This window comes from Plectropomus leopardus, chromosome 1 (assembly GCF_008729295.1).
Source record: "Plectropomus leopardus isolate mb chromosome 1, YSFRI_Pleo_2.0, whole genome shotgun sequence".
Classification (NCBI taxonomy): Eukaryota; Metazoa; Chordata; class Actinopteri; order Perciformes; family Serranidae; genus Plectropomus; species Plectropomus leopardus.
In genome coordinates, this window is record NC_056463.1 from 3,260,821 (window position 1) to 3,276,786 (window position 15,966).

Below are 15,966 nucleotides of genomic sequence, written 5' to 3' on the forward strand. Positions count from 1 at the left end.
GGAGCAGTAGAATGGCAGTGAAAAAGGAAACTGTACTTTGTGCTGTGTCTAAACGTGTACTTTAAATCACTCTGCAGCAGCTTCTCCTCTCGTCCATCAATCTGATCGGCTGAATCAACCGAATCAAATGATCAATTATTTACGCTGCAACTAGTTTTTTTAATCATTATTACAAACACTTAGGATCAATATTGTGCTGTTCACAAATACTACACTGACTGCTGCTATTAATCTGTTTTGACTTGTAATTTCGTTTTTGCTCTTGCATATTTTTTTTTATTTTAGTTTATATACCTTTAATTTCTTTTTTTATCTGTATTTATTTCTAACCTCATGTTGCTTTTCTACTTGTTGCTGCCCTTAATTAAATCAAATATTTATTAATTTCTTACACTATACTGCAGCTTATATTCATGTAGTTTATGCTTGTCTTATTCTCGTTTTGATAGTCTATTCTCTAGCTCTTTAATGGCATTTTTAATTGTGTTAAAATTTCATTTTATAATGTGTTTCTCATGCACTATGTCTCCATGTTTTTCATGTCTTATATTAAGCACTTTGCACTGCCTTATCTATCATCTTATCTGTATACTACCTTTCCAGGTTATGTTACTTGGCTGACACGGCTAAGATACCAAAAGTCTGACATTTCCCAAATCTTACAATCCAGACACACTGTTTTCCTTCTTTAAAGAAACTAAGTGAAATATGGGCAAAACAAAACCGTGACCACATAATACAAATACAGTAGCCATTAAGTAGCAAAGAAAAATGATTTAAGCTTTCCATTAAAAAGGAAAATTATATTTTTAATAGAGAGCTCTTAGCTTCCCGGGGCTTCAGAGAGTGAACTCAGCTGCAGTTTATGGGGGTCTATAGCCTTATTGTAAGGGGCACTGGCCACTTACATGGTTGCTCTTTTTCATTTTTATTACTAAGTTTAATGTCTGGAGATATTTTTAGCAGCTTCAATAATTTCAGTACAGCGGCCCAGCTTGTTTGTGTGGAAGTTAAACAGCTGCTGTCAGTCATGTTTACACACTGACAGCATTGCTGTAATCACAGGAGAGTGCGGAGCAACACATCACGACTCCGACTTTAAACCAATATAGTGTCAAAACAATGTTTATCTTCTATATTAAAAGAATCTCACTTTTATGTCACTTTGAGTCAAAATAAAACAAATCAATATGAAAAAGGCTTGTCATGCAGATGCTTCCCAGTCATTCATTTGTGGTAGTGGTGGTTTGTAGTTTTCTTTTGTTTTTCTTGTCTAACTGCATTTCAATTCATCATTTTAAATCTTTACTCCATCTAAGTCAAAACTGCATTAGAATTTTGTGTGCTGGTTTTCTTAAAGCGTCTGTCTTCAACAGAGTTGCTGCAGGAGGAGGCAAAAAATATTCTTTGGTGTTACAGTTTTGTTGTTCTCAAAGATCAAAATGTGTCTGAAAATACACATTAACATGAATCCAACATATTATTAGCAAAGATAAATCAGTCTGCTCCTTTTTGATGATAGGCTAACCTACCAATGAATCATTGTACAGTCATGTTAGCTAGCTGACGCTAAATACCTGTCCATAACAGCACATCATTGAAACATATCGGCCAATTAGCCCCATTATAATTAGAAATACATGGTCATTATTTTGAGCCACAGTGTCAGCTTTGTAACTTTTCTAGCAAGAGACTCTGAAACACCATCCACGTCAAAAAACAAACATAAAGCAAAAAATGTATCTGCAAATAATTGTTATGTTAATAGCTTAGTATTATAAGCACCATAAAAAGATATGTTTATACTTGGTACATTAGGCCGTCCTATGTGTTATTATCGCCCCAGTTCATCATGCAACTCAGGTTCATACCATTTATGTATTAGAGGGTCCCTGCTCAGTCTCTCTTTCAGCTAATGTGTTCACAGTATGAGTGACAGTTCGCTGACCGGCTACATTACTGCAGAGTGGCCGCTGAAGTGTTGCTCCAGCCCTCATTAATATACTTGTTTGTCATAGGTTTGTGTCCGTCTGCTTTTGGCCACAAAGCGCCTCAACTTCAGTTTGTATGTGGTCATAAAAATGCATATGCTTTTGATCAATGTGTGAGCCTTATTTTAACATCTCATTTCGCTGCCCCGTGTGCCCTGCAATGCATATAAAGCTAGCACAGCATCCGCTAACTAAGCTAAATAACCACAGTTCAGCAGTTACAAAGAAAAACACAGTCGTAGAAATAGACACAGACTCCAGGCTCAGTCCTGTCCACATGGGCAAAAAGAGAGGGAGAGAGCGCTGTGCTGCTGTCAGAGGTTATCCGTCATTTATGTTTCACTGCAAGAAAATGCACTTGTGGCATGAGAGTGTGTGAAAAGTGTCAATTGCGTGTCTCATGGTCAATGCGAGAGCTGGCAGCCCTGTCAAGCTACTATATTCGTAATTTTTGCACATGTCACACAGCTGCTCCGTTTACATGGGTACGCACATGTGAACACCAGACTGTATTAGAGGACATCCCGTGTAAACAGCTGACCCGAAATCTTCAATCAGATTAATTTCAATCAGAGGTGTGCATATAAGTGCAGCTAATGAAAAGCTAAATCAACAGCAGAAATATTCCCAAAAGCTAGAAGTTTCTAAATAAAGACGTGCCATGATGATGACTTTTGATAGGGTGAGTTCACAGAAGAAGCGTCTGACACTTGAGTGACATGAATTTGCCAAGGGAAAACAGATATAGACTCACTAATATGCAAATCGGGAGACAGAAAGTGTTTGACATCAAAAATCAAACATTTTATGTTCTTATCTACACAAATTTTGCTCCAGTTTCTCACCGGACGTTCCTGATAAAGTGTGAACCTCAGATCCTCACAAGACTGATGAGTGTTTTGATAAACAAACAAGCTCATGTAATCAGCAGCAAGACTGCGCAGAGTTTATCAAAAAGAATAATTCTGTGTGGGGTAAAAAAAATTGAATTCATCATTAGAAAAATGCCACAGCAGGAGTGAGCAATTATGAGCTCTGTGGGAATGAGTCTCAGTGACGATCATTACATGATCCATGACATTTTCCCCACAGTGACCAGGCCCATTCCTGTACTGTGTCATAATAATGAGACCGGGCAAATTATAAGTCTGCTTTAATGAGTGACGGAGCAGCACGTTCTTCATGGAGATTAGAAAAGACTCTTCTCCCTTCAAATTTCAGGGCTAATTAGCATGTTGATCGCTGATGAGGGATGCAGAGTATTGCAACATCTCTGTGAGATATTTGAGGAATTACCGTTGTGCTCTGTGCCTGCAAAAAATATTATTGCTTTTTGTGTATCTTGTAATCTGTTGTAATAAACACCAGACTTAGTGGTTTATTTTTTTTTTTTCAAAATATCCTTTTGCAATTCTGTGATCTGGAAGACTTCAAAGACATTTTGGGCTTTAAAATGAATGGAAAACTTCATACAAACACAGTCAGTTCCTTGTGTAAACTCCAGCCTTGATGCGATATTGCAGGAGTTATTAAAAATAAATTTAGGCTGCAATATTAGTGTGGAAACTGATCACTAAAACGAAGTTGGCTATAAAAGAGCCTGAAAAGCTGATTATTCAAGCAGCTTCATATGACTGATGAGAGCCTTATTTTCAACCGAAGTTACAACAATTATACTGCAAAAGAGTGTATTTCAGGTATCTGTAGTTTTGGAAGAAAAAGCCAAGTGCTTTTTTTGCTTTGACAGTGTCAGGTGACTCTTGGAGGCTTTGATTAACCTTTGTCATTTTTTTTTTTTTTGTTTTGTTTCTTTTGTGCCGTGTTCAGACATGTTTCATAAGCTATTATTTGATCTTTTCTGAAAATGCGCAATTTGATATCTTTCAAAAAAAGACAAAAATTAGGTTACATAAAAAAAAAAAAAAAAAAATATATATATATATATATATATATATATATATATATATATATATATATATATATATATCTTAAATTTCTGGCACTTTTAAGGTCTTTTTTGTTTGTTTTCACTTCTTTTGGCCTATTTTCAGGTAATCTTATTTCAACTTTTTGACTAATTTCTTGCCAATTTTTGGACCATGTCTTGCGAAGTTGCTTGTTGCCTTCTCACCACGTTTCTGAAAGAATTCAAACTGATTTGCTCTGGTTTCAAAGGTTTAAACACTCACAGCTGTAATCATCAGCACATCAGATGAGCAACTGCATTAAAAAATATCTGGTTCTTTTGATTAAAAGGTCAACAGGGTGCACATCTACAAACTTGAGAAGGAAAGTCAGATATAATTCCCATGCTACACTTTAGCTAGTAACATCCAAAATTTGTTGTTATTCTGCTGCCAACAGCAAGCAAAATCTAAAATCTAAAAATTATTCAGCGATTCATTTTTAGATGCTATGTAAACTTTGGATGAACTCTGTAACTTCGTTTCCAAGATTTTCTTTCCCACGTACAACAAAAAGCAATTTTTAATTTGCAACAACTCTCCATAGCAACAGAAACTTACTGGATTTCTGTCATCACAGTGATGTTGCCAGGCAACCGGCACAGGGAAAAAATCTTTTTTTTATTACAGATCAAAGATTTGTATCTGCAGCCTGATGGGAGCAGAGTGAGGCATGAGGCTGTCTGGGGTCATGCGGTGACATCAGTGAGGGCTGGGAGTCGGAGTGACCAATGAGTTTTGATACAAAGCTGGTTGAAAATTGAAAAGTGTCCCTTTAAGTCCAATGCAACAATCAAGCCAGTCGTGGTTTTATTTGTCTGTGTTAATTTTTTCTAGTAAGCTCACTTCTTTCTAACAATGCATCCCCAGGAAAAAAATATTTCAAATGTTAGAGACCTCAAACAAAATCCACATTGGTGGACAGAGTAGGGAGACCTTGATCTTACAGGCGTGTTTGGGATTTTGAGGAGTTTGATCCTGTCAGTGACATGCAGCACGGCGAAGTAGCATGTGGAACAATAGCAGCCTTTGTGGATGTATGTAGCCGAATTATCAAAGGTGAATTTATTGTCAAGGATGTTTTAAAGACACTTAAGTGCTCTTCACCATCTCGACTTATTGTTGATGGAGATGTGGTAGTGGGAGGCACTGGGTTCATTGCGGGTTTCAGTTTCATAGTCTTGGTTACAGTCAGGAGTAGATGGCTTAATGCGTGGGAGATGAGGAGTTGATAGGCCTTGACTGGTTTACTATCCTTGAGAAGTTCAAGTATGGATGTGACATCTGAATTTTTGAAATACTGAGTAAAAGGCCCAGACAAACCAAAACAACATCAGAGACCTAGTGGTGAAAAAAGCCGCCTGCTGCATCTGCCACGTTGCTTGTGTTTTGGCCAAAAAGTCTGCACCTGAATACACCTCAAAGACTTCAGCCAACAGCCAACAAGCGCGCATTATCTGTGCAAGCATGAGAAGAAATAACTCTCCGTACCAGCAGATGGCGGCAGTCTCTAATAGTCATTAAAAAGGAAAGCAGATCATCATGATGCAAGTTAGCCTGTTAGCACATTAACAAAACAATCCAACGTTTAAAGAACAAAGTATATTTACTGTGCGGCAGAGAACAACAACACAAACCATCAGGAAACATTTTTTCTAAAGAGCTCTATGGTTAAAGAAAAGCAATCTTACCTTATAGAGCAAGTTTGTTTCTATCTCACACCCTATCGACTGTAGCTAAATTTTGGTTTTCGTGTACTGAGCTGAACGGCCAAAAAGCGCAGGATCTCCCACACGTTCATTTATTTGTGGCATCCCACCACAACTAAATCATCCGATGCCACAACTAGATGTTTGGAGCTGGACTGTTAATTCGGAGCGCTACTGTAATATACTATTTACCATTTGGTTATTTATCGCACACTTGAGGCACAGACTTCAGGTGTCAGGGACATTGAAAGTTAAATTTAACTTTTCATTCTGCAGAGTCTAAAAGTTCACTTTCACTTACAAACAGCTGCTCCTCTCATCCACTGGTGTGATTTGATCAGCTGTGAGATCCTTTTTGCTTATTTCCTATATTGTTTTTGTTTATTTAATCAAACTGTAAAGTACTTTGAATTGCATTTTATTTGTTTGAAAGGTGCTATATAAATACATTTTGACTGATTGATTGAAATCTACCATGTAACAATTTGTTAAGAAAAGATCCTACTGCAAATTACCTCCCATAATTTGTAAAACACAGAGATTGTGTGATAATATTAGTCCTGCGCTAATCATGAATTATGAGGACTGCATTTGCAATTATAAATCAAATTTTGACAGCATTTGGATGCAGGAGAAGCATCTTCCTACATAGTATGGAGACCTATTTGTTGGGGTGTCGCATGAAAATTACATTAATTCCACTAGTACTACTAGTCCCATGTAAATAATACTTTATACAGCATTGTATTATGATAATTTTGCATGTCAATATTAAACATTCGGTAGCATACTAGAATAATAAAATCAATTGCTTTTTTAGATACAATATGCTACAATAACAATGACATAAGCCGAGAAGGCCACACGGCAAATTTTATATTAATGAATATTAATTAATAATATAAATTAATAAGAACAGGTGTTGACAAAGCTTTCATTTAAGTACATAATTTTCATTTGAATGAAGATAATAAATCTACAAATACTGTATATCCATGAATGTCATTGCAATACTTGTAAAGAATGTTGCAACATGTTTAAAATCACAATAACAGTGCATCTTGACTTATGTATTGTAATAATATTGTATTGTGGGGCCTCCGGTGATTCCCACCCCTTGTAAATAAGCCTCCAGTCACACATTGTTTAGAGAAATACTTTTTTAAAGGGAGTCTTTCAAGTGCTTTAAAGAAAGCAGACTTTTTATCATTTGAATGCAATGCACCGGTCATGACATTAAACCAAATTTTGCAACAAAATCCAATACCCTGTCCTTTTAAGTTGAAAATGAGAGCCATTTGAGGGCGCTGAATTTCTCCAGAAATTCAATTTAAGCCAGGGTTATGGGTGATTAAAGTCATGTTTCACACCAGTGACTCTGGACAGTCAATACTACTGCAAGTCAAAGGCTACGGACGAAGAGTGGTGGGTCTGCAACCTCATCTGCTCACAAATTAGTCAGAGAGGTGAGATCACGGCAGTGGAAATGGAGGCAGGTTGTTTAAACTCAGCACCTTTCACATCGGTCTTAGATATAGAGCCTGGGAACATTATTAGACCCACCACACAGGAAGAACACAGCTATTGCCTCAAAGGCTTCCCTGCAAATACGTTCAAGGCAAGAAAGATCCCTAAAGGTATTGATTTCGGAGGCGCTGATGGACTGAGCGCCTGATACGACTGCTTTACCAGTCAACACACAAAGAGTCTCTGTGGCTTTCACACTGTGTGGAAATCACAGCACGGATGAGCACGAAGGAATCAATCCCTGAGCCTGGACTTTGATTATAGTTCTCATCTCAAGGCCCTGCAAAGACATCAATCTCTGCTAAACAGGGATATCACCACTGCTGGCCGAACAAGACATAACATAAATAACAGTTACATGTAAGATTGGGGCGTCTGGAGCATATAAATTTTCATAATGTGTGCAATGTGCATTTTGTCTTCAGTGGCCGATGAAAGCAACTCATCTTCAAATACATTAGAGTCTACTTAATGTGTAGTAAATATCTCAACATAAATCCCAACTCTCTAATTGCACACTGTTTTCTGCGCAATAAAAGCAAGCTGCAAACATTGAAATACTTCAAGAAAAGCTTTTACCCCAAGGAAGCTTTATTCTGGTCCTTGTGAGTCGGCGTCCTGCAGGTTTTTGTTCCCCCCTGAAGGCGTCGGTTAGATACAGACCAGCTGTGGCTCATTAACTCTCACGGTGTGAAAACTGTAATGGAACAAAAAGCTGTAGGACACCGGCCCACCACGACAGGAATTGAGAGGCCTGAAAGGACCACTTTACTGAGTTTATCTCTCCTGTGATAGACTGACATGATAGTATACACCATTACACGTGTCAGTGTTATCTGTATCCAATAGGCTCGCACAGTGAGAGCTGTAGCAGGCTTTCTTGGTTTCAAATTCTTAGTGCTATTTGCTGATAGGAAATAAAAGGTCTTGAGGCAAAAAAAAAAATCTTTTTTGCTATTGCTCTGCTTGTGACTACATGATCAGGGTGAGGATTTCAGGGATGAAAGCCGCCTCCTTACAAGATATACAGAGAGTAATGTATCATGGGTTTTCACACATGGATGTCACACCATGTAGTGCACAGTGGTGGAAAGTTGGGCGATAAAAAAAGATTAGTGCCTTGATATACTTATCTTTGAAACAGATATAATGATATCTAAAAAAATGTTTGATAAATCATCGATATAATTAAACCACCCATATGTCCGTAGAGGTAGGTGGTTATGCACCTTAAACACCAAGTCAAGTCAAGTCAAATCAATTTTATTTATAAAGCCCATTATCAAAAAACACAGTTTGCCTCAGATGGCTTTACAGCATTCGACATCCCTCTGTCCTTAGACCCTCACATCTCCTAAGGAAAAACTTCTTAGGAAAAAATGGATGAAACCTCAGGAAGAGCAACTGAGGAGGGATCCCTCTTCCAGGATGGACACACGTGCAATAGATGTCGTAAATAACAATTAAATTACAATATATAACAAATAAATTACAATACCACTAGGGCTTTGTGATATGACAAAATATATCGCCTGCTTGTAACTAACATCTGTACTTGATGACCTGGGAATGAGACTAAACAATCAGCTTTCAACAGCAATATTTCTACAGATTTGCATCCCCAGATTTTATAAAAAAAAACAAAAAAAACAACATCAAACAAAAAGGAAAATTACCTAAAATGTGCTGAAAAAGTATTTATTTAATATTTTTATTATATTTTTTCTGTAACATAATTTTAAATAGAAAATTATTATAATCGGAAAAAAGTTTTCTGGACAATTTCCCTTTTGTTTTCTAATAATCCCCTTTTTAAAAAATATATTTTTGGGTAATATTCTTGTCACTTTTACTAATTTTGTGCAATTTATGGGGCATTTCTTGTCGAGTTGGTCATCGCCCCTTTCCTCTTGTTTGGTAAGAAATCAAAACAATTAGCTCTGGTTTCAAATAATCCTAGACAGCTTGTGAAAGGCGTCTCCAAGCAGCACAAGAAAAGTAGAGTCCATCCAGGTTTCGAAGGGTTAAGCGTAGGATCTGAGTACCTCTCCCACCACTGACAGCAGATAGCAATACGTTTGAAAAACAGCAGAATCTCTGAACATAAGAATGTTGTTTGACAACAGTTTAGAAAGCTATAAAGCTTTTTGCTCAATAGAAAACCTGTTTATAGCCCTATTTTGTTTCCTTTTACTCTGATCCACTATAAATCTTTCCTTATATGCTGCTGGAAGCCACTGCTGCAAACAGAATAACGTATTTCAGTTTGAATGATGACAACTCGGGAAAAACATATCGAGCCTGCTTTGGTCCTTTTTGTAATGGGATCCGAGTCTTTGTTTATAATAAATTATCACAGTGAGACAGCGAGCACACACAAAAGCACAAAACAATCCCAACTTCTTTAGATTTTCGCTGAGATGTGCTGTATCCGACTTTATTTACACAAGTCTTATTTAAAACACAAACCGTCATGATTAAAACAGATGTAAATGTATTTTCACTGCCTGCTGTGTCTCTGTCACAAACAAGAGCGTCATTACAGTCTCGGTAGGCAACAGCCTTTTAAAGTAATTTAGAGCAAATGATGCTGTTTTTTGATTTTACATTTCAATTAAATGTTTTTTTAACTCTAAGAAAAAGATTTTTTCAAACCAGCTGGTTAAAAAAATTATTGAAATGACTTAATTTACATCTATCCTTTGAAATGAATTATGTTTCATCAAATAAGCAAGCATACCGATTCGTCTGCACTTGGTTTAATTGCACAGTTATTGCTTTTATTATCATCCGCCATTCTGCACTGTTCACAAATGGGTTTTCATCATTTACTGCTAATTTCTGCAGCCCATTTGATAATAGTAACCCATTCCATGTTGCAGTTTGAATTCCTCATGCTAATTCAATAGTCTTCTTGTAGTATATTATAAAAGCAAAATGCTTTCTTCTGCCATCAAATGATCCCATTGAGTGTGCCTGTTGCCTGTGGTCCAAAGACGAGGAGTTAAATTTCTTATTATGAGCAGATTAATGGGGAAATATTGGCAGAGCCACAGGGGATAGGTCTGTTTGTTTTCCGAGTGGTGCTATCAGTTTCTCATTCTTAACGATGTCCCTTTGCTCTCTGGTGTGATTTCATGGTCTCGAGCAAACACCCCAAAAAACGCAGCCGAGCAAACAGCCTCTGAGAGACGAACTGAAAAATGGTTTAAAAAAAAAAAGAGAGAAATCAACAAATATGTGCATTTTTCATAAGTTTAAATGTTTATTTCATTGACTGTGTGATAGTTTAAACATTCAGGACCCCCAACAAAATATCCATAGGTAGCAGGGCAATGATTTAAAGCTCGAGTCATTTTTTAAGTCAATTGACTATGAGTAATGTCCCCGGCTGCAGCAAGCAGCTGTTTTCAGCAAAAAGATAAACCCACTGTGAGCTACCTGCCCAGCGCCAAACAAACACACAAAGTCTGCAACCAGCTGGTGAAGAGATGCAAACATCTTGCAGCTAAAGACTCAGGATATTTTTCTCAGGATTTGGTTAAGAGCAACAGTGAAAAGACATGATTGTTGAATGTTCTTTCTGAAGTGACGAGAAACATGACTCAAAATAAAGGCAAATGTTTTGGTCCCACACCTCTGAATTAATGTTGACATGATTTTTTTTTCCAGTTCTGGTGCTGTGCTCATTGACAGTTGACAATGACAAAGGCCCTGTTTACACCTGTTATCAACATGCGCTGCACAGGTGTGAATGCAATGAATGCATCCTCAATCCATCTTGAGAGCCAATCACACACACCAAATTCGGAGGTAGTCTGAGCCACATATGGCCTCTTTCTTTCAACAGTGTGTACGCTAATCAGGGTTGGATATTAGCACCAGCCACCAGCCAAATGCTGGTAAATATGCAAGTGGCTGCTAGATGTGCTTCACTTACCAGCCAAAAAACAATGTTAATCTATTGAGTGGCTGGTAAATTTTGGAACCCACCAACCACAGTGGCAGGTGGACAAAACAGTTAATTTCCAACTCTAATGCTTATGTGTCCTGAGGAACCGCCAACTCAGCTGACATTTTGCATTTCTGATGCCCCATGAGATAAAAAAAAAAAATTCTGCTGGTGCACTTGCACAGTTGCAGAGCTGAAGGTCAGTTCGATGTCTACCCGATCAGCACGATGTTACACAGCCGCAGCCGTTGCACAGTCCCAACAAACTCATACAGGCAGTAGGTGGGTTTCCATCACACATTTGCACAAAACTTAAGCAAAATTTAGGAACCGTCGATAAAACACAATTGCGAGATGTTTCAATTGAGTGATGTTATGCGACTTTTCCTTTCACGGTAACAATCTAAGAAGCATGGCGATGGATGTTCAAAACATTAGCAGGTTTATTTCTAATGCAGCCACCGCATTTACCACATTATGATATATATTTTAACATTTAAAAACATTGAGATATATATCATGTACCACAATATAGCCTTAAAATATTGCCATTTTTAAAGCTATATAACCTAGCTCTAGATGCAACCGGTCCCAGCTTGGCGTTTCCTGAGAAGCACCTGGTGCTTTCAGCTGGGTAAAAAAAAAGCTGGGCCTGATGCTTTACTGATAACAATGAGCATTTGTTAGCAATCATTTGCCTCAGCTCATTTCCATATCAACTCAACAAAGTGATAAATTGTCGGGGCCGTGTGTTTGTCACAACGCTTCATGGTCTGCTTGTTCTAAACTTCCTGTGCCTTCCAGTAGTCAAGAATCCATTAATGCAACTCTAAAGTCAGATGCATAACCCAACAGGACGGTTTAAGTGCCTGTGGCCTCATGACTCTGCTCAAGAGTTCTTGACCAGTTACTGAATCTAAATTTCTTGCAGAGTGTTTGCACAGTTGACCTTCCACTCTCATAGCACTGAAGAGGAAGACAGATCAATAGCAGGTCAAAAACTATCGCTACAAGACAAAATGGCTCAGATTCAAACTTGACTTTTGTAATTTCATTGTAAACCTGCCTCTGTGTCTCTGTTGGCCCGTTTTTCTGTATTTTTAAAATTCTTCTCAAACCATTTTTTTCCACTGTAGAGCTGTGGTGCATAATACAAAAAAATGCACTATTATGACTGTCTAGGGACGAACCTTCAAAATGTCAAATACTTAAAATCAGGAAAAATTGTAGTGGTTCTTCACTTGACTGAACTGTATTTTGACATTATCTCCTGGCTTGTTTAAGGATTTCATCATCCCGAAAAAGGTGGAATTTTCTCAAATCCACAGTGGAGCGTATTTTTTCAGTTTAAATAAACCCCTAAAAATCCCTCAAAATTGAAGTTACTATGAATTTCACACAACACAGAGCATAACATTCATACAACACAGCCTGACAGAACAATAGAAATTGATTTCAGACGGTTATTTGAGCGCACCTCTTAAAAAAGAGCATGAGTGAGTCAAACACACCGTGGGCTATATCCTCTTACCTAGTCGGTCTCTCACCTTCCAGTGTTGCCATGTGATTCATTCATGCAGGTGCTGCCAGAAAGACCTCGTGGGGCAACTGACAGCCCTGTTCGATGCCATTTCATGTGAACTAGTAACACTCACATCCACTGTCAAGCTGGAATACACAGAGGACGTGTAACCATGATGTCTCTGAAAAATATCTCTACTTTTAAAATCTGTTTTTGAAACCTCTGAGATGGTTTCATGCTTTCTGTGCCTCACGCTAAAAAAAAAAAACACAAGAGTCTACACCCATGCTTGCAACTCTGATGGACAGCGGTGCTTTGAAGTAAATTCTAACATATCATAACTCCGTCAAATCTTAACACACAGGCACGATACACACATATTAAAGCCAGTGCGACTTACTCACCTTCCCCACTTTCTGGAGATATCATCTCACATTGTCAGCTCCTAAATCTGCTTGGAAAAAAGACGCTCCTTATAACTCAACAACTTGGCTGAGAATCATAATTTTCCCTTCAGTGTCAAAGAAATCCAGTGACATTTGTCTGTACATCCATGAACACACTGCAAACATGAACTGCTAACAGCAAATTCAGCTACTTTTAAGGTTTCAAATTTGCCAAAATGGGCAACAATGGGCTCAAACTATAACTAGCTTTTTTGAGCGCTACAACTCATACGACTCATTTCCCTGTCATGATTCGATCTATTTGATCCAATAACAATTCTAAAATCTACCAGAGCTGCACTGAAGCTAGCACAATGCCAAACCAAAAGTTAGACAGTTTCACCATTTTGGCTTTATGTGCAACAATGCAACTCTCGTAGGAATGAAAGGGGCCCCGCGTCCAATACTGTATTCAATTCTCTTACTATATCCATGCAAGTGGCACTGCAGTGCTTTCCCAAATTTGTGTGTGTTTGAGAGAAAGAGAAAGTAGCCGCTTTTACGCTGAGATCACCTATTATTTCATTGCAGTGTGTGATTATACACTGCATCGCAGCATCCCACAATAAAAGGAGACATGATGGGCATCGCGCTAAACACATCAATCACAACCATTAACCGCCTTTGTTGCATGGCAGCTGATTGGGTCCTCTGCTCGGAGGGTAAGGAGCTCCCTAACCTAACTGTTTTCCCAGTTTGCAGACATTTATGGCCACTGTTCTTCTTCTTTGTATTAGCTGCTATGCAGACAGCTGCTATTTAAATCTCCCGTGGTGAGTGGCACACATAAACTTGTCCTCAAAAGGTGACACTCGTGCAGCCCATGGTCACGTCTTCCAGGTTTCGGTGCAGTTACAACTAGGGCTGGGCGGTATGGAATAAAGTCTTATCACGATATTTTTTTTTCATATCAGTCAATATAGATATATATCATGATATACATCAAATCACTATTTCTGTCAAGCTTAAAGGTTCCCTTTTACTCCTAAGTGAGATGTTAAGATAATATAAGGTTAATTTTGGTTTAAATATTTATTTTCTGTCAGACATTGAACATGACAAATATACTGTAGAACAGACATTACTAACTGGAGGACCTATTCTACTAAAATTCAAAGAGGTCCAGTTACTAAAATTTAAAAACTTTTTTAAAAAAAACTTAACATTTTACTTCAATTACGATTAAACAACAATTATTTTGCTTTATGCTTCTTTTTTTGTGGTTTGTTTTTTGCCCTCATAGTTCACATACACAGTTTCATGTGACCATTGTGTTTTGGAGTGTAATAATCATCTCATTTATTATTATTTATTAAACCTTCCAGCATTATATGAAAATGAAAAGCTTCATCTTAAACAAACTTCAGACAAATTTAAACACATTGTGCTGATAAAAGGCCAACCTCTCCTGACTTTTACTCAGGAATTTAAAACTTTTGAGTAGGCCTACATCTCCTATAGCTGCCAACAGCTTGCCAAAATTCCCAGTTAGAGAAAGGGTGAAAATAAAGTAATGTGCGTGTGGCCCCAGGCCCCCAAAACATTACATCTGCCCCTGGTAATAATGACAAAGCAACGCGCCCCGCTGTTTCTAAATAATTCATCCAAAGTCTGATTTAACCTGAAATTAACACAAAGTAGTCTGTAAAAGTCAAAAAAAGTTACTTTCCACCTCTGCAAATTTGGCTGTTTCAACGCTTTGGTTGTCAAACGCTCAGATGTTCTAGAGTAAGTGTCGTTCGCTGCATTTGGCTCACTGCGGCGCTTTTCTTATTATCGCTGGCTGTTCGTGTTGTCTGTCAAAACACGGCTGGAAGGCGTTTTATCGACTATATGTCTCATATTTCAATCAAGGAAAAGTTATTTCACGACTGATATCGTTATCAACCCAGCCCTAGTTACAACCTTCATTCCCCGCTCAGAGGCAAGGCCACTGCGCCACCCCTTTTCTGTGATTGGACGTTGTATACAGAACAGCGAGGTGGCCTAAAAGCATGATACTCCTGCCTGTGTAAATGCAGCGAAAAAGAGGGGAAGAGAAGGTAGAAGGCGAGCTATTCCACGCAATGTTTCCGTGAGTTTTTGGCCTAATAAACTTACTCTGAACGCTGCATTGTCACTTTTTGACTTCTATTTATATTAAGCATCCACTTAAAATATGTCTCATTAGGAAGTTGCTATTACAGTCCTGACCAAAGCGGTGGGCTACCAACCAACTGAATGACCTTTCCTAGAGCCACGACCCTGCAGCACCGCACTGATGTGTGGATGCTGTTGTCTCCAGACATATCTGTAGATAATCTAAAGCCATTTCATCTAAATCTTTTTGTGGCCCTCTGGAACATTATGCCATTGTTTCTCATATTATTTACCCCCTCTCTGGCTCAGACAGTCGCTCCCATGTGTGGGAGACATGTCCCTGGCAGAGTGGTTGATGATTGAGCTCGTAACTGTTTTAAGCACTCACACGGACCCACAGGAGGAAGATGCATCACCCATCAAGCAAGCTCATCCTGCAGAGGAGGGCTGGGTGGGGACTGGTGAGGAATAAAATGAGACTCCTTTAACAAATTCAGAAGTGGATAGAGGAAAACTGTATATCACTTCTCCTGGTCTGCCCTACTTGCTATGATTGTCCCACCTCCTCCTCTCTCCCTGCTCTCTTGACCTGTCAGTGAGAAATATTGAGGCTGAACGATCTACTGCTCTTCGATCGTCCTTACTTCGCCAACTCCTTCTCCTTGACACTCTATGGCCATTTCATTCTTTCTTTTATTACTTTTTCCTTTCATTCCCACTCACACTCGGGTGTCTGCTGCCCTTCTTTTCCATTTATACTTTGCTCATTCTTCACA

General features: G+C 38.3%; 1 protein-coding gene across 2 annotated transcripts in view; it reads left to right on the forward strand.

Annotated features, from left to right (window-relative positions):
• Window positions 1-15,966, forward strand: part of tspan4a (tetraspanin 4a) — a 202,129-nt gene that overhangs the window by 128,632 nt on the left and 57,531 nt on the right. The window lies entirely within an intron of this gene.